Below are 15,199 nucleotides of genomic sequence, written 5' to 3' on the forward strand. Positions count from 1 at the left end.
AGTACATATCTAAAATGGCAGGGATAAAATATCGAATCTTGAAGTGAAACTGTTAAAATGAAATATGTTCTGGGCATTGTAGTGAATTTCCATCCTGAGGGCAAACTCATTAAAACTCTGGAAATATATAACTCAAAAGATTTCAGCGAGTCCCTGAAACAGACAAAATTCACTAGGTTCCTTTATCCCCAAGATATATAAGCAGTAGGAACTCATGAGAGATAGCCTGGACAAGACCAGCTACCTCAGAGAGGCTCGGAGCAGCTGAGCTGCCTGAAACTTTCTCCGACCTGCCCAGATGCCCTGATGTGGGGTGGATTTTGGTGATATGGTCTTTGAGTCTTTCTGTCTTGTAACTCTTTACCCATACTCCTGTATGTAACACCAAGACACTCAATCATTTGCCAGCTGACTTTAGTGGTATCTTTTTTGTTCTATCACTGTTCACAGACTGAGATGAGTAAATATTGTGCACATCTCCCCATGAATAGTGTCACACAACAATGGAGTCCACCCATGAATTCATCAACAATTTAGATCAGCTGATAGAATGCTTCTTAGGAAGCATGAGACCCTGTGCTCAATCCCTAACCTCTTGTATTACCATGAAGAACTGGAAGAACTGGTAACAAGGTCTAAGCATGTGGGACAAAGTGGTAGGTAGGAGGTTCATGTGATTCAGGTGGGACAGACAAAAGAATATAACTAGAGCTGGAGAGATGGCTTGATGGTTCAGTGTACTCACTGCTTTTTCAGAGGACCTGAATTTGACCCAAGCACCAGGTGGCTCCCAACCAGCTTTAACTCTGGTTACAGGGTATTCAGTGCCCTCTTCTGGCCTCCACAGGCACCTGAATGGTGCACATAAACTCATGCAGGCACACACACATAAATAAAAAAACTTTTTAAAAGAAAGAGGCAAGCGGGCTGGAGAGATGGCTTAGTGGTTAAGAGCACTGACTGCTCTTCCAGAGGTTCTGAGTTCAAATCCCAGCAACCACATGGTGGCTCACACCCATCTCTAATGAGATCTGATGCCCTCTTCTGGTGTGTCTGAAGACAGCTACAGTGTACTTATATATAAGAAATAAATCTTTAAAAAAAAAGTTGTAAAGTCTATTTAAAAAAAAAAAAGAAAGAAAGAGGCAAGCGTAATGGCACATCTTAACACTCAGAGTGCAGAAGCAGGCAGAACTCTGTGAGTTCAAGGCCAGCCTTCTCTACATATCAAGTTTCAGACCAGCAAAGGCTATATACCAAGACCTTGTCTCAACTTCCCCAGTCAACAACAACAACAACAACAACAACAACAACAACAACAACATAATACAATGTGAGGCCAGAAAGCACTGACTCCACAGATAGCTCAGTGGTAGAGCACTTGCCTAGCATTCACCAGGTTTTAACTTCAATTTACAGTACATTTTACACACACACACACACACACACACACACACACACACACACACACACACACACAGAGGAATGTGTACACAAGTGTATGTGTGCACACCCCAACACAGACTCAGAGAGAATGTTAGGTACAATAAAATTTCTAAAAGGGGCTAGAGAGATGGCCCAGCAGTTAAGAGCACTGGCTGCCCTTCCAGAGATCTTGACTTCAATTCCCAGCAACCACATGGTGGCTCACAACCATCTCCACTGTGATCTGATGCTCTCTTCTGGCCTGCAGGTGAACATGGAGATAGAACACTTACATAAAATAAACAAACAACTTCCAAGAGCAATCGAAATTAAGCATATTCTCATCATCCAAGGGGAATAGCATCAAGAACAAGCAGAAAACAACAGTGATGAATATACTTCCACTTCAGAATGTCCCAGTGAAGAGAAGGGACGAGTGGGGGGGGCAGCTGGAAAGGGACTGCTATGTGTCTGTGGTCTCATTAGCTGACTGAGAGGTACCCGGAAGCTCAATGTGCTAATCTCTTCATTTTTTCATAGTTTCAAACTCCTGTAGGAAAAGGGGATTATTATCAATCTATAATGTACTCAGAACCCACCAGAGCCAAGTTTTACAGAGAATATCCCAGGAGGGGAGAAAACTGAGCACCTCTGCTCATCCAAAGGTTTTAAACTGTCTGGGACAAAGTTTTTAAACTGAACTGTGGACATTTTTGGTCCAGTCCTCCAGTGTCCCAGGCCTGCAACCCTTAGAAAGCAGTGCCATGTGCAGAAGTGTCCCACTCAGTGCTCCTTACTTGTAATGTCATGGAGGAGACTGGGCCTGTCTCATCTTTGGATGCCCAGGTCCATGCCAAGAATCTCTTCAGGACTCAATAAAAACCTGTGGAATGAGCATCCAGGATGTTGTGACTCTTTAAAAGAACTGTATATGAAGAATGATACTGGATCATGACTCATGGCTGCCACGATAACCCAGTTAGGATAGTGACAATGGGAGCAAGGGGAAGGAGGAAAGGACAAGTATGGGGATATGGCAAACTGTAATCTTATGCATTCACCCTTGGATGATGATGTCGGAGCTTGGGAGATGGCTTAGCAGTCAAGAGCACTCACTATTCTTGCAGGGAACCCAGGTCCAGTTGAGAGCACCTTGGAGACTTACAGATTTCAAAGGATTTAGTACCTTCTTACCTCTGTAGGGACCAGACATGTACACAGTACATGGACATACATGCAAGGGGACCAGGCATGTACACAGTACATGGACATACATGCAAGGCAAACCCTCACATAAAAAATCTAAAAATAAACTAAATATAAAGCTGGCATGGTGGCACAAGCCTTCAGTCCCAGCCCTTGAAAGGCTGAGGCCAGCAGATCCCTATGAGTTCAAGGCCAACCTGAATGACATAGCTAGCTCCAAGCCAGCGTAGACTATGCAGTGAGACCCTGTCTTAAAGCAAAACAATGCCCTCCCCCAAATAACACAACATACACCAAAACTAAAGAAAGAAAAATCAAATGTAGCTCAGTGCTTACCAAGCATGCACGCATGGCCTCCCTCATTCAATCCCCAGCACTGAAAATCAGTATTAGTATCTAAGACAAGAAATATCAGGGTTGGGGAGATGGTTCTCTCAGTAAAGTTCTTACACACACACACACGCACACACACACCATATACTTTCAAACCTCTTACCACAGATCTCTGCATAATCTTCATTTTGTGTGTGTGGGTATTTTGCCTGCATGTATGTCTGTATACTGTGTGCCAGTCTGGTGCCCCTGGAGGGCAGAAAAGGGCATCAGATCCCCTGCAATTGGAGTTAAATTCGTGAGCTGTCATGAGTGCTGGGAACTAACCAGGTTCCTCTAAAGAGCAGCCAGTCCTCTTAACTGCTGAGCCATCTCTCCAGCCCCTCCTCCCTTTTAAGCATGGAGCTGGGGGTTGAATCACAGACCTTACAAATGCTCTAACATTTAGTTGTGTTTTTAATTTTCCCTTTGAGAGTCTTGCTAGGCAGCCCTTGAACTTGTGATCCTTCTGACTCGGTTCCAAGATTTCAGATTCACATTACCCTACCCATCTCATATGGTTTAATTTCATCTTGTATAAAGATCAATTCATTTAGCCCGTGCTAACTTCAATAGGCACAAAGACTAAAGAGCTACGTTACAAATAGTTATGGCACCAAGAATTTTACTGACATGGGCACAGAACCCAAAAAGGAATGTCAACTTGATTTTCCAGAAGGTGAAAAGAACTCAAAACCGTCTGGGAAAACCACTGAGATACACATTCTCTGTGCTGCTCAAGGGAACAGAGTATTCAGTAGACACAGGAAAGAAATCAGGAGTGTTCTGGGGGGTGGGGTAGGGTGGGATCAGAAGTTTAAATTCAGCCTGAATGACAGTGAGAATTGCTATTAAAAAAAAAAGGAGAGTCAAAAAGAACCTTTACAAAGCTAAATAAAATTGTATGATACTGGTATAGAGGATGTGTGTGCCTCAATGAACAAAACCAAAGAGTCTAAAATAAATACATCTATGAACTATTAATTTTCCACAATGGTATTAAGACTGCTTAAAACAGAACTGCAGTTCAACAAGATTTAAAACTTTTGGGCTGGAGAGATGGTTCAGTGGTTAAGAGCATTGACTGCTCTTCCAGAGGTCCTGAGTTCAATTCCCAGCAACAACATGGTGGCTCACAACCATCTTTAATGGGACCTGATGCCCTCTTCTGGTGTGTCCAAAGACAAATAAAAAATCTTTAAAAACAAAACAAAACAAAACAACTTTTACACACAGAAGGACTATCAAGAAAGTGAAAGGGGAGGGTTGGGGATTTAGCTCAGTGGTAGAGCGCTTGCCTAGGAAGCGCAAGGCCCTGGGTTCGGTCCCCAGCTCCAAAAAAAAAAAAAAAAAAAAAAAAGTGAAAGGGGGCTGGAGATGTAATAATAGAGTGCTTGCCTAATATTCAAGAAGACCTTGGGGTTGGGGATTTAGCTCAGTGGTAGAGCGCTTGCCTAGGAAGCTCAAGGCCCTGGGTTCGGTCCCCAGCTCCGGGGGAAAAAAGAAAAAGAAAAAAAAAAAAAAAAGAAGAAGAAGCAGGAAGAGGAGGCAGGGATTGGGAGACACAAATCCTACCATTCCTAGTTACAAATAAACTTTAAAAAAAAAAAAGAAAGTGAAAGGGGGGCTGGAGATGTAATAATAGAGTGCTTGCCTAATATTCAAGAGGACCTGAATGAAAGCAGAGTGGGGGTAGTACACCTGCAGATGTGCATACATACATGTGTGAGTCACAAGAACAATTCAAGGGAGCATTTTAGTCTCCGACCTCAGGATTAGATCTGTAACACTGGCCATTGGCCACTGGCAACTGTTACGGACCCCAATACTGAAGCCTGTGAGAAACTTCACAAGCCAGACTGCTGCCATCTTATGTATGAGTACACTGTCATTGTCTTCAGACACACCAGAAGAGGGCATCTGATCCCATTACAGATGGTTGTGAGCCAACATGTGGTTGCTGGGAATTGAACTTAGGACCTCTGGAAAAGCAGCCAGTGCTCTTAACCGCTGAGCCATCTCTCCAGCTTGACTGCTGCCATCTTAAGGGAAACTACAGTGTCAGAGAGTGAAGGAGGAAGACATCCAGTGTCCTTTCTGGCCTCATGCTTGCACAATTACTCTGACCCATTGAGTCATCTTCCCAGCCCTTTTCTTTCTTTCTTTTTTTAATATTTATTTAATGTATATCAGTACACTATAGCTGTCTTCAGACACACCAGAAGAGGGCATCAGATCTCATTAGAGATGGGTGTGAGCCACCATGTGGTTGCTGGGAATTGAACTCGGGACCTCAGGCAGAGCAGTCGGTGCTCTTAACTGCTGAGCCATCTCTCCAGCCCCCCAGCCTTTTTCTTTCTCTCATTCTCTCCCTTGTTCCCCATCTCTTCTGGTTTCATTTTGGATAGCATCTCACTGAGCCCAAGATAGCCTCAAACTTAAGGATCTTCTTTCCTCAGCCTCCTCCTGCTGTAAATACAGGCATTTGTGGCAATGCCGGGCTTCCAGTAATTACTATATGAATGCAGGCCCATGTTTGTCCTTCTCCTTTCTCCACTTTGCATTGGAGCCTCACAGAAGCACAGCTTTCTTTTTTTTTTGGTTCTTTTTTTCTGGAGCTGGGGACTGAACCCAGGGCAAGCGCTCTACCGCTGAGCTAAATCCCCAACCCTGAAGCACAGCTTTCTTATTCTACCTTTAGCACTGGTGTAATGCTTTGAAAACAGATGATGACATTAACTCAATGTTTCATAATTCAGTTACACATTGATTTTTTGAGATAGGTTCTCACTCAAGCCCTGGTTGGCCTCGAACTCACTGTATAAAACAGGCTGACCCCAAACTTGCAGCAATCCTCCTGACCCTGCCCTCCAAATGCTGAGACACAGGTATACACCACCATAATGGTCAAGTATAAAACATTCTTCACAGCCATCCCGTGACCGGTACATTACCATCTTCACTTACAGATAGGGGACTGACGTTCAGAAGGCTCAGTAATTTCTCCAGTCATTCAAGTAACAATCTGAGACAGTGGAGTGGGAGGTGAGACCAGACCTAGAATTCTGCCTCTCAAATCAAAGCTCCTCCCTGTTCACACAGTCGTGTGGCTACTGCACAAGTATGAGGTCACACTGAGCAAACACCTGGCTATATTACTTATCTATTTGCTGGGAGACGGCAATGCCGGGGATGAGCCGGACCCTGATGCATGCTAGGCAAGTGCTCTACCACCGAGCTCCACCCATAGCCTTCAGATTTTTAAAGTGTCTTTTACATGATTTTTCTTTTCTGAGACAGGCTGGCCTGGACTCCATTTTGCACTCAAGACAGAGCTTCAGCCTATGATCCTCTGTCTCAGTGTTCCAGGCTGTGGAGAGCATGGGCTCAGCCAGCAGCCCGCTTCCACCATCCTTATGGGTTTTAGCAAACTGTTTAACCTCTTTACGACCGATTCACTTGACAGGGAGGTGTGGCTCCACACAGTTTCTCAATGACTGTAGAGATAGGGTATAGAAAGCACTAAGAGGGGCTGGAGAGATGGCTCAGCGGTTAAGAGCACTGACTGCTCTTCCAGAGGTCCTGAGTTCAATTCCCAGCAACCACATGGTGGCTCACAACCATCTGTAAAGAGATCCCATGCCCTCTTCTGGTGTGTGTGAGGATAGCTACAGTGTACTTATATATAATAAATAAATAAATCTTAAAAAAAAAGAAAGCACTAAGAGCAGCATCTGCCACATGAAAACCTCAATGTTAGCTACAGTGTTCATTACTGTGTCGTGACAAACCATTGTCTGGAACATACTGGGTGGTCAGATAAACTGTCTATCACTCTATGCAGTGACAGTTAGGTTACACATCCCATCACAGAGCCAAGTCAAGGTCAGTCTCTTAGCAATCCTGAGAGGCGAGGTTATGGCCTAACGTTAAAGTGAAAATACTTTGGCCCAACATGTATAAACTGACAAATGGCCTCAAGTAACTGAAAACCAAGAGTATTTCCAGATAAGCTGGATTTGAATAAGCTACTTAACAAAGTAACTGCATGAGTAAAGATTCAACTGAGCTCTGATTCTAGGTTTAGCAATAACAATAATAATGGTTGGCTTTTTCATTTTTAATTTTGTCTTTTTTGAGAGAGGGTTTATACAGAACTCACTCTGTAGACCAAGCAGGCCCCAAGCTCACAGAGATCCCCCTGCTTCTGCCTCCCAGTGCTGGGATCAAAGGCGCGCACCACCACGCTCGGCCTTAGTAGTGGTTTATGGTTAATTAATACATATGAGTATACCTTGTTCCTGAGGTCAGAAGAGGGTGTCACAGTCCCCATAATAAGCGTTAGGGATGTTTGTGAGCTACAGTATGGTTGCTGGAAAATGAACCTCGGTCCTTTGAAAGAGCAGTCAGTGCTCTTTACTGCTGAGCTATCTCTCCAGCCCCAACAAAGGTATTAACCCGAGGCTGGAGAGATTGGTCAGTGGTTAAAACAGAGTGCTGGAGGCTATTGCAAAGGAGCTGAGCTCATTGCCCACCCCCATAGTGGACAGCTTACAACTACCTGTAAGTCCAGTTCTGGGGACCCGATGCCTTCTTCTGGATGGGCTGGGTTTTAGTTCTTGACTTTCCTGCCTCTGTCTCCCAAATGCTGGCATTACATGTGTGGATATTCCCAAGGCACTCTCTCCATATATGAAACAACAAGTTCATGTTCATCAGAGCAGGCTCTCCTACCTTAGCCATGGAAGCAGAGGCTAAACAAACTGCAGAATGAGACAGAGCTGGTCTAGAACAGAGGCTTTCTCACAAACATGGCCACTTGTCAAAGAGAAAAAGGTTAGGGGGTACTAGTGCTGAAGAGGCTAAGATCCTAGAAAGAGGAAATGCTGATTGGCTGGGTGGCAACATGGCTGCAGCTGGGCAGAGGTCTGTTTCTCGTGTACAGTAAGGAGAAAGCTGCCACGAGTGCTGCACACAACGCTAAGCAGAGATGCTTCCCACTGAGCCGTGAAGGTAAGTGAAGGGCCAGCTCTGGGGAGAAACAGCCTTAAGGAACTAAAACACAAATAAAACAAACCAAAAACCAAAACCACAAAACAGCAGCACCGACTTTGAGGTTCTCATTATATTCTCAAAAACAGAAATACCTGAGCCTGGCACGGTAGCCAGGGAGGCAGAGGCAAGTAGGTCTCTAAGTTCAAGACCCTCCTGGCTTACAGACCTAGTTCCATGACAGCCATGACTACACAGGGAAACCCTGCTTCGAAAAACCAAAGTAAAATATAACACCTTCCTAGTTTTGAACTTTGTGCTTGTTATTCTTGGGCTAATGTGATTTATTCACTGATGAGACATTCCTGTAATAACACTTGTTTCTATTAACGAGGTTTCAGAGAGTGAGGAGCTGCAACCACATCATAGTGGCTTAAGAGATTCCTCTTGTCCTTTTCTTCCACACTCAGACTATGATCTTTTTGTACCTACATGTGTATGGTGCATGCATGAAGTGTGCAGACTGCATGCCCATGCATGTATGTGTATGCAATGACCAGAGGAGACACTGGGTGTTTACCTCTACCACTCTGTGGTGGCTCGAATAGAAATGGTCCCCACAGACTCATGTGTGTGAATGCTTGTCCATAGCAAGTGTCACTATTAGGAGGAATAGCATTGTAGGAGCAGGCATGGCCTTGTTGGAAGAAGTGTATCACTTTGAGGTCTCTCATGCTCAAGTTATGCCCAGTGTGCCACACAGTCCCCTTCTGCTGCCTGCAGATCAAGACTTAGAACTCTCGGCTCCTTCCCCGGCACCGTGGAAAGCACACTGCCATCTTTTCAACCCCGATGATAATGGACTAAACCTCTGAAACCGTAAATCAGCCCAATTAAATGTTATTCTTTGTAAGAGTTGCCGTGGTCATGGTGCCTGTTCACAGCAATCAAACTCTGTACTATATTCTTTAAGACAGGTCTCCCAGAGGGCTAGAGACATAGCTCAGTGGTTAAGATTATTGACTGCTGGGTTGGGGATTTAGCTCACCAGTAGAGCACTTGCCTAGCAAGTGCAAGGCCCTGGGTTCGGTCCCCAGCTCCGAAAAAAAAAAAAAAAAAAAAAAAAAGAAAAAAAAAATAAAGATTATTGACTGCTCTTCCAGAGGTCCCAAGTTCAAATCCCAGCAACCACATGGTGGCTCACAACCATCTGTAATGGGATCTGATGCCCTCTTCTGGTGTGTCTGAAGACAGTGACAGTGTACTTATATATAATAAATCTTTGAAGAAAAAAAAAAAGGACAGGGTCTCCCACTGAACCAGAAGTTTACAGTTTATCCTATGATCTTGTTTGATATTTTTCTCTCTCTTGAGCATTTTACTAGGTAAAATGGAGCAATAGCAGAAGTTCTTACTATATAAAAAGCACATGTGAAGGTGCATGACCTTTATCAGTCCTTCCTGACATACGAACCCTCTAAAGGACATCTCTTAGGAGGAAAGGTGGAGGCAGTGCGGAGAAGGAAGTTGTAATTAGGATAGTTTATATGACAGAGCAGAGGTAAAGTGATGCCAGAAGAAAACCAGACTGATAAAAGAGAAAAGTTGCCCCACGTGGAGGATGGCTCTCGGGTTAGCAGAAAGAGTAAAGACGGCAGAGGGCTGGGACTACAGTTCAGAGCAGAGCACTTGCTAAGCACGTACTTGAGGCCCTAGACTCAATGGCAGGGTGGATATTTGTAAATCTGAGGTCAGCCAGACATACACAGCAATCCCTCATCTCAAAAAAGGAAGAGAGTGAAATACCAGGACCGTGAAGGGAGGACAAAAATATTTTTGTCTGGTTCCAAGAAATTCCTTTTCCCAAAGTCTGGCATTTAGACAAGTCAGCATTCCCTCAGAGACTTAAGAAGATAGTCCCTACTTGCTAAAAGGCATCATTTTGATCTCTGGCACAAGGGATATATGGCTCCTTCATTCCCTATGCCTATAGTCTCTGTCAGCGTACCCCATGCCTTGCGCTTGCTGAGGACCTGAGTTCAGTTCACAGCACCTACATCATCAGTGCTTGATCACCTGTAACACTAGCTCCAGAGGGTCTGATACGTCTGGCTTCTTCAGGCACTGCACTCATGGGCAAACCCTTTCCCCACTTACACACATACACCTAACTTTAAAAAAGTGATAAAAATCTAAATATCAGTGGTCTGTACTTACCAACTACCTCAAGTTGAGCAGCCAAGTTTATAGGCTCTGGTCTTAAAAACATGTTCTCACTAATGGGAAAGCTATGTGGTCCTCCTCCTCCTCCTTTTCCTCCTCCTCCTCTTCCTCCCCCTCCCCCTCCTCCTCCCCCTCCCCCTCCTCCTCCCCCTCCCCCTCCCCGGCCCCGTCTTTCCTTCCTTTCTGTTCTCAGGCAGAATTTCATGATGTATCTCTGACTGTCCTGGAACTCACTCTGTAGACCAGGGTGGCCTCAAACTCAGAGATCTGCCTGCACCAGCCTCTGAGTGCTAGGATTAAAGATGTGTGCCACTTTGTCAGGTGAAAGCTACATTTTATATATCCAGCCTCAAAACCAAAACTCACTTTTATTTGGGAACTTACTCTTCCCTTTATTCCTCAAACGCAGGGTAATGATTCCAAGTTCTGCCTCTTCTCAATTCCAGAGTGGAATGTTGTTTTTGAAAGTGACTTTGTTGTTTTATTACTTTCCCTTTAAAGAGTCCATCCTACAAAGGTTTTACAAAACCCCTCTTCTCACACAGTTATTCTTTCTCCTTTATTTCAAACATTAAAGATTTGGGTGGGAAAGCTGAAGAGATGACTCAGTGATTAAGAGACCTTGCTGCCGGGGCTGGAGAGATGGCTCAGAGGTTAAGAGCACTGACTGCTCTTCCAGAGGTCCTGAGTTCAATTCCCAGCAACCACATGGTGGCTCACAACCATCTGTAATGGGGTCTGATGCCCTCTTCTGGTGTATCTGAAGACAGCTACGGTGTACTTATATATAATAAATAAATCTTTAAAAAAAAAAAAAAAAAAAAAAGAGACCTTGCTGCCATTCTAGAGGTCTGAACTTCTGACCACTCCATAATCTGTTGCCATGGTCTTAATTTTTCTTTCTTTCTTTTTTTTTTTTTTTTTTTTTTTTTGGTTCTTTTTTTCCGGAGCTGGGGACCGAACCCAGGGCCTTGCGCTTCCTAGGCAAGCGCTCTACCACTGAGCTAAATCCCCAACCCCTTAATTTTTCTTTTTCAAAAACTTCCCACCACTCAGGAGGCAGAAGAGGCATATCTCTCAGTATAAGACTAGCCTTGTCTACATAGTGAGTTCCAAGACAGCCAGGGCTAGGTAGAGAGACCCTATTTCAAAATTAAACACCCAAAAACTTAACAGTATTATATTCAGTGCTATGTCTTAGGAGCACTACCTAGAAAACATGAAAAGCTACAATTTTAAATTTTTTTAGTTTTTTTTTTCATATTTTCTTCCCCCCTGTAACTAATTTATCAAGCATGATTTAGTGCCCGCCCCCCCCCAACCCAATAATAGAAGATTTGTAGTTGTAGGTGTGGTGGCACATGCCTGTGGGCTAGCACTTGGGAGGTGGAAACAGGAGGACCAGGAATGCAAGGCTAGCATGAAACCCTGTCTATATGAAAATGAGCAGACAGAGGGCTTCTCGGCCCTTTTTTTTTTTTTTTTTTTTTTTTGGTTTTTTTGGAGCTGGGGACCGAACCCAGGGCCTTGTGCTTCCTAGGTAAGCGCTCTACCACTGAGCTAAATCCCCAGCCCCTTCTCAGCCCTTTAAATGCACATTCTAATAGGTCTGGTACCCAGCTCAATGCAGTGGGGCTGAGCGCACAGATACTCCTGTCTTCATTATTGATGTTTTAGTCTGTTTCTGAGCATGCACATTTGAACTTTCCTTCATGTGGCATTGTATTATTTTATGAACTGTTATTCCAGACTTCTAATCCTTTCAAGATTGCCGTCTAAACAAACAAGCGCAGGCAACAGTTTTATGAATCTTGCTAAAGAAATATTTTAGTCAAAATATACAAATCGCAAGGCAGTCTCTTTAAAAGTATGGGCTTCCATTTCATGTATGCTTGGTGTATAGTTTTGGATTTGCAGTCCTTTCAATGGAACTCTCTATGGCCCTGTGCATGCTGGGTAACCATTCTGTCACTGAGCTACATACCGGGTCCCATGTTGTTCTTTAGTTGTTAAGACTCTTTAATTTCTGTATGTTCATGCTAAGGAGATATGAGTGCTGGTGCTCATGGAGCCGGCAGAGGATGTCAGATCCCATGGGGTTTCTGATGGAGACATACTGGCATCTATCTACACATGGTGTACACTCTGCGTGGTAGACACTCTGCAAACGATAAGTGCTGACTAGCTGTAACAGTGATCTCTCTCTTCAGGAGAAAAATAGTCCAACAGAAGCACCTATTCTGAGTCATTAGATTAGATTGCTGAGGGGCATTAGATTAGGTGCTGAGGGGCAACCTCAAAGAACCTTTGCTGATGAAGAAGCTCACTTTTGCTAAGCATATTGTCAAACGCCCGCCTCTGGTTTCTGTGGGCACCCCATAGCCATGCGCTATCCTTTACTTTCATTTTGAGACAAGTTGTCACTACATTCCTCAGATTAGACATGAACTTGATGTGTAGCCCAGGTAAGTGTCTCATGATCCTCTATCAGAACAGAGTCTGAGAATGGAGTCATGTGAGAATTCCAAGTGCTTGAGAGAAAACTCCAGAAAATAAGAGTCTTGAGAGCTCAGTTTCTTCAAAGCACAGAACTGCACTTGGAATGTGCTTCTGAGCTGCTCCCAAGAGTAGCAAATGGGAGTGAGCAGACTTCAGCTGTTATCATTCATGGCCTCTATAGAAAAACATGTTTTTGTGACTTGTGGCTTATCCTTGTGATAACACCTTACTCATGTGATTCTTCTCAACCCTCAGAGTATAAATTTTCTGAGTAAATCTGTCTATTGCATGTGACTTTAGTCCACCTTGCTCTCCCAGACTCAGACCACAATCTAGTGTGGTAAACAGCCATCCTGCCTCCCCTTCCTAAGCCAGCCATGCTGCTCCCAGCTTGTACATATTCTTCATCAAGTTAAGCACACTCCACTTGTCTGTCTCTCACCTTGTATTACTTTCTTTTCTGATAATACTGATGTTTTAAATATCATGCCTCTCCCAACTAGAATTGAAGCTCAATTAATCATGAGGATACAAATTCAAATATTTTGTTCACAAGATGAAGTCCAGTATCTAAAAATACTAGCTAATATGCAGTAGGTTTTCAAAAATAAGTATTTGTAAAATTAACAAAAATGTTAATTTTACAACTTTAAAACTTTAAAAACTTTAAAAAAATTTAAACAGGGTCTTACGTAGACCATGCTGGCTTCAAACTTCCTATATACATACCCAAGGATGACCTTGAACTTCTGATCCTCCTGCCTCCACTTCTGGAGCTGGGATCACAGACTGGCACTCCCCTACTCAGTATGTTGCATTAGGGATCAAACACAAGGCTTCTGGAATGTTAGGTAAACACACTATCAACTGAAGACATGTTTTAAAAGGACATGGCTCTGCTCCTGGGAGATCTGAGCTCAAATCCTCAGCACACACATTAAAAGCCAACGTGGTTCTGTGTTCCTACAACCCAGCACTGGAGAGCATAGACAGGGGGATCCTCAGAACCAGAGAGTATTGCCAGGAGGATCACTGGCTGGCCAGCCTCCCTTGAAGGTGCAGTAAGAAACCCTCTTTCAGGGTGGCAAGACATCCTTTTTTTTTTTTTTTTTTTTTTTTTGTTCTTTTTTTTTTTTTTTGGAGCTGGGGACTGAACCCAGGGCCTTGCGCTTCCTAGGCAAGCGCTCTACCACTGAGCTAAATCCCCAACCCCGGTGGCAAGACATCCTGTTCTGACTTCCTTATGTATACACATGGGCATACACCGCACACCATGTGTCAGACACACACACTCTCTTCTGGGGGATGTTTATTTGTGTATGTGTTTGCCAGCATGTATGTATGTGCCCCAGGTAAGGGTCAGAAGACAGAGCTGTGTATACTGTTACTAGATAGAGATGGCCTTAAGCTAGGGGTTGGGAACTGAACTCATGACCTCCGCAAGAGCAACAAGTGCTCTTATCCACTGAGCCATCTATCCAGTCCGGACATAATGTTTTTTTTGTTTTTTTGACTTTTCAAAGTATTCTTTTTTTTTTTTTATTAACTTGAGTATTTCTTATATACATTTCGAGTGTTATTCCCTTTCCCAGTTTCCGGGCAAACATCCCCCTCCCCCCTCCCCTTCCTTATGGGTGTTCCCCTCCCAACCCTCCCCCCACGGACATAATGTTTTTAAGAAGCATGTCAGGTGGGTTCAGAGGTTAGGAATACTTGCTGCTCTTCCAGAAGAGGTGGCCTGAGCTCCCATCGCTCACATTAGCCATCATCCCACTTCTGCCATCACCCCATTTCTAGAGGCCCTGAAGGTTTCCTGAGCACAGACACAAATAAAAACGAACCCTTATTCTTTTAAAGGACACATCAGGGTTCAATCACTTCTCATACTTAGAATCGCATTAGCTTTCCACTATGATAAAGGCCATAAAACTTATTTAGTCGTGTTACTTTCCCTCCCTACACTGTGGCAAGATAAAACAGTCTCCCACTTCTATTCTTGGTGTTGCCCGAGTCACAAGGTAGTCTTGGCAAACCACTCTGTTCTATCTCTCAGTTTACTGAGGCTGCTGGGGAACTTCAGCTGCCAGCCAAACAGAAGAAGCGCCTCCCCTTCCCTAACTCCAAAAGCCCCAAGTTGTGCAGATGTGGTTTAACTAAGGATACAAATTACTGTAACTGGATTTCCTATATACTGGCTGAGGGGAGTTATATAGGGAGTTCCTATATACTGGGCTGGTAGAAAGGGTGGATTTTACAATATAGCTAAGCGAATCTAATGCTTGTGTAACGTGTTTTTCCACTAAAGATACCCTTTCGGTATTCCTACTATATATGGATACCCCAAACCTCGAATGTTAGTAAAGGAATGTGATGGACTGGCCCTGGCAAAGTACACTTTAAATATATTGCTTCCAGACAAATAATACTCATTTGTGCCGCCTATGTGGTCTTAAATTCTTCCTGCTTCTGCAATCAGCATCCT

At 43.8% G+C, this 15,199-nt stretch overlaps 1 protein-coding gene across 6 annotated transcripts in view; it reads right to left on the bottom strand.

The window, feature by feature from the left end:
* The window catches only part of Limk2 (LIM domain kinase 2), a 125,500-nt gene that overhangs the window by 28,551 nt on the left and 81,750 nt on the right, over window positions 1–15,199 (bottom strand). The gene's annotated exons all lie outside the window — the stretch shown is intronic.

The sequence above is a fragment of the Rattus norvegicus genome, chromosome 14, assembly GCF_036323735.1.
Source record: "Rattus norvegicus strain BN/NHsdMcwi chromosome 14, GRCr8, whole genome shotgun sequence".
Taxonomy (NCBI): Eukaryota; Metazoa; Chordata; class Mammalia; order Rodentia; family Muridae; genus Rattus; species Rattus norvegicus.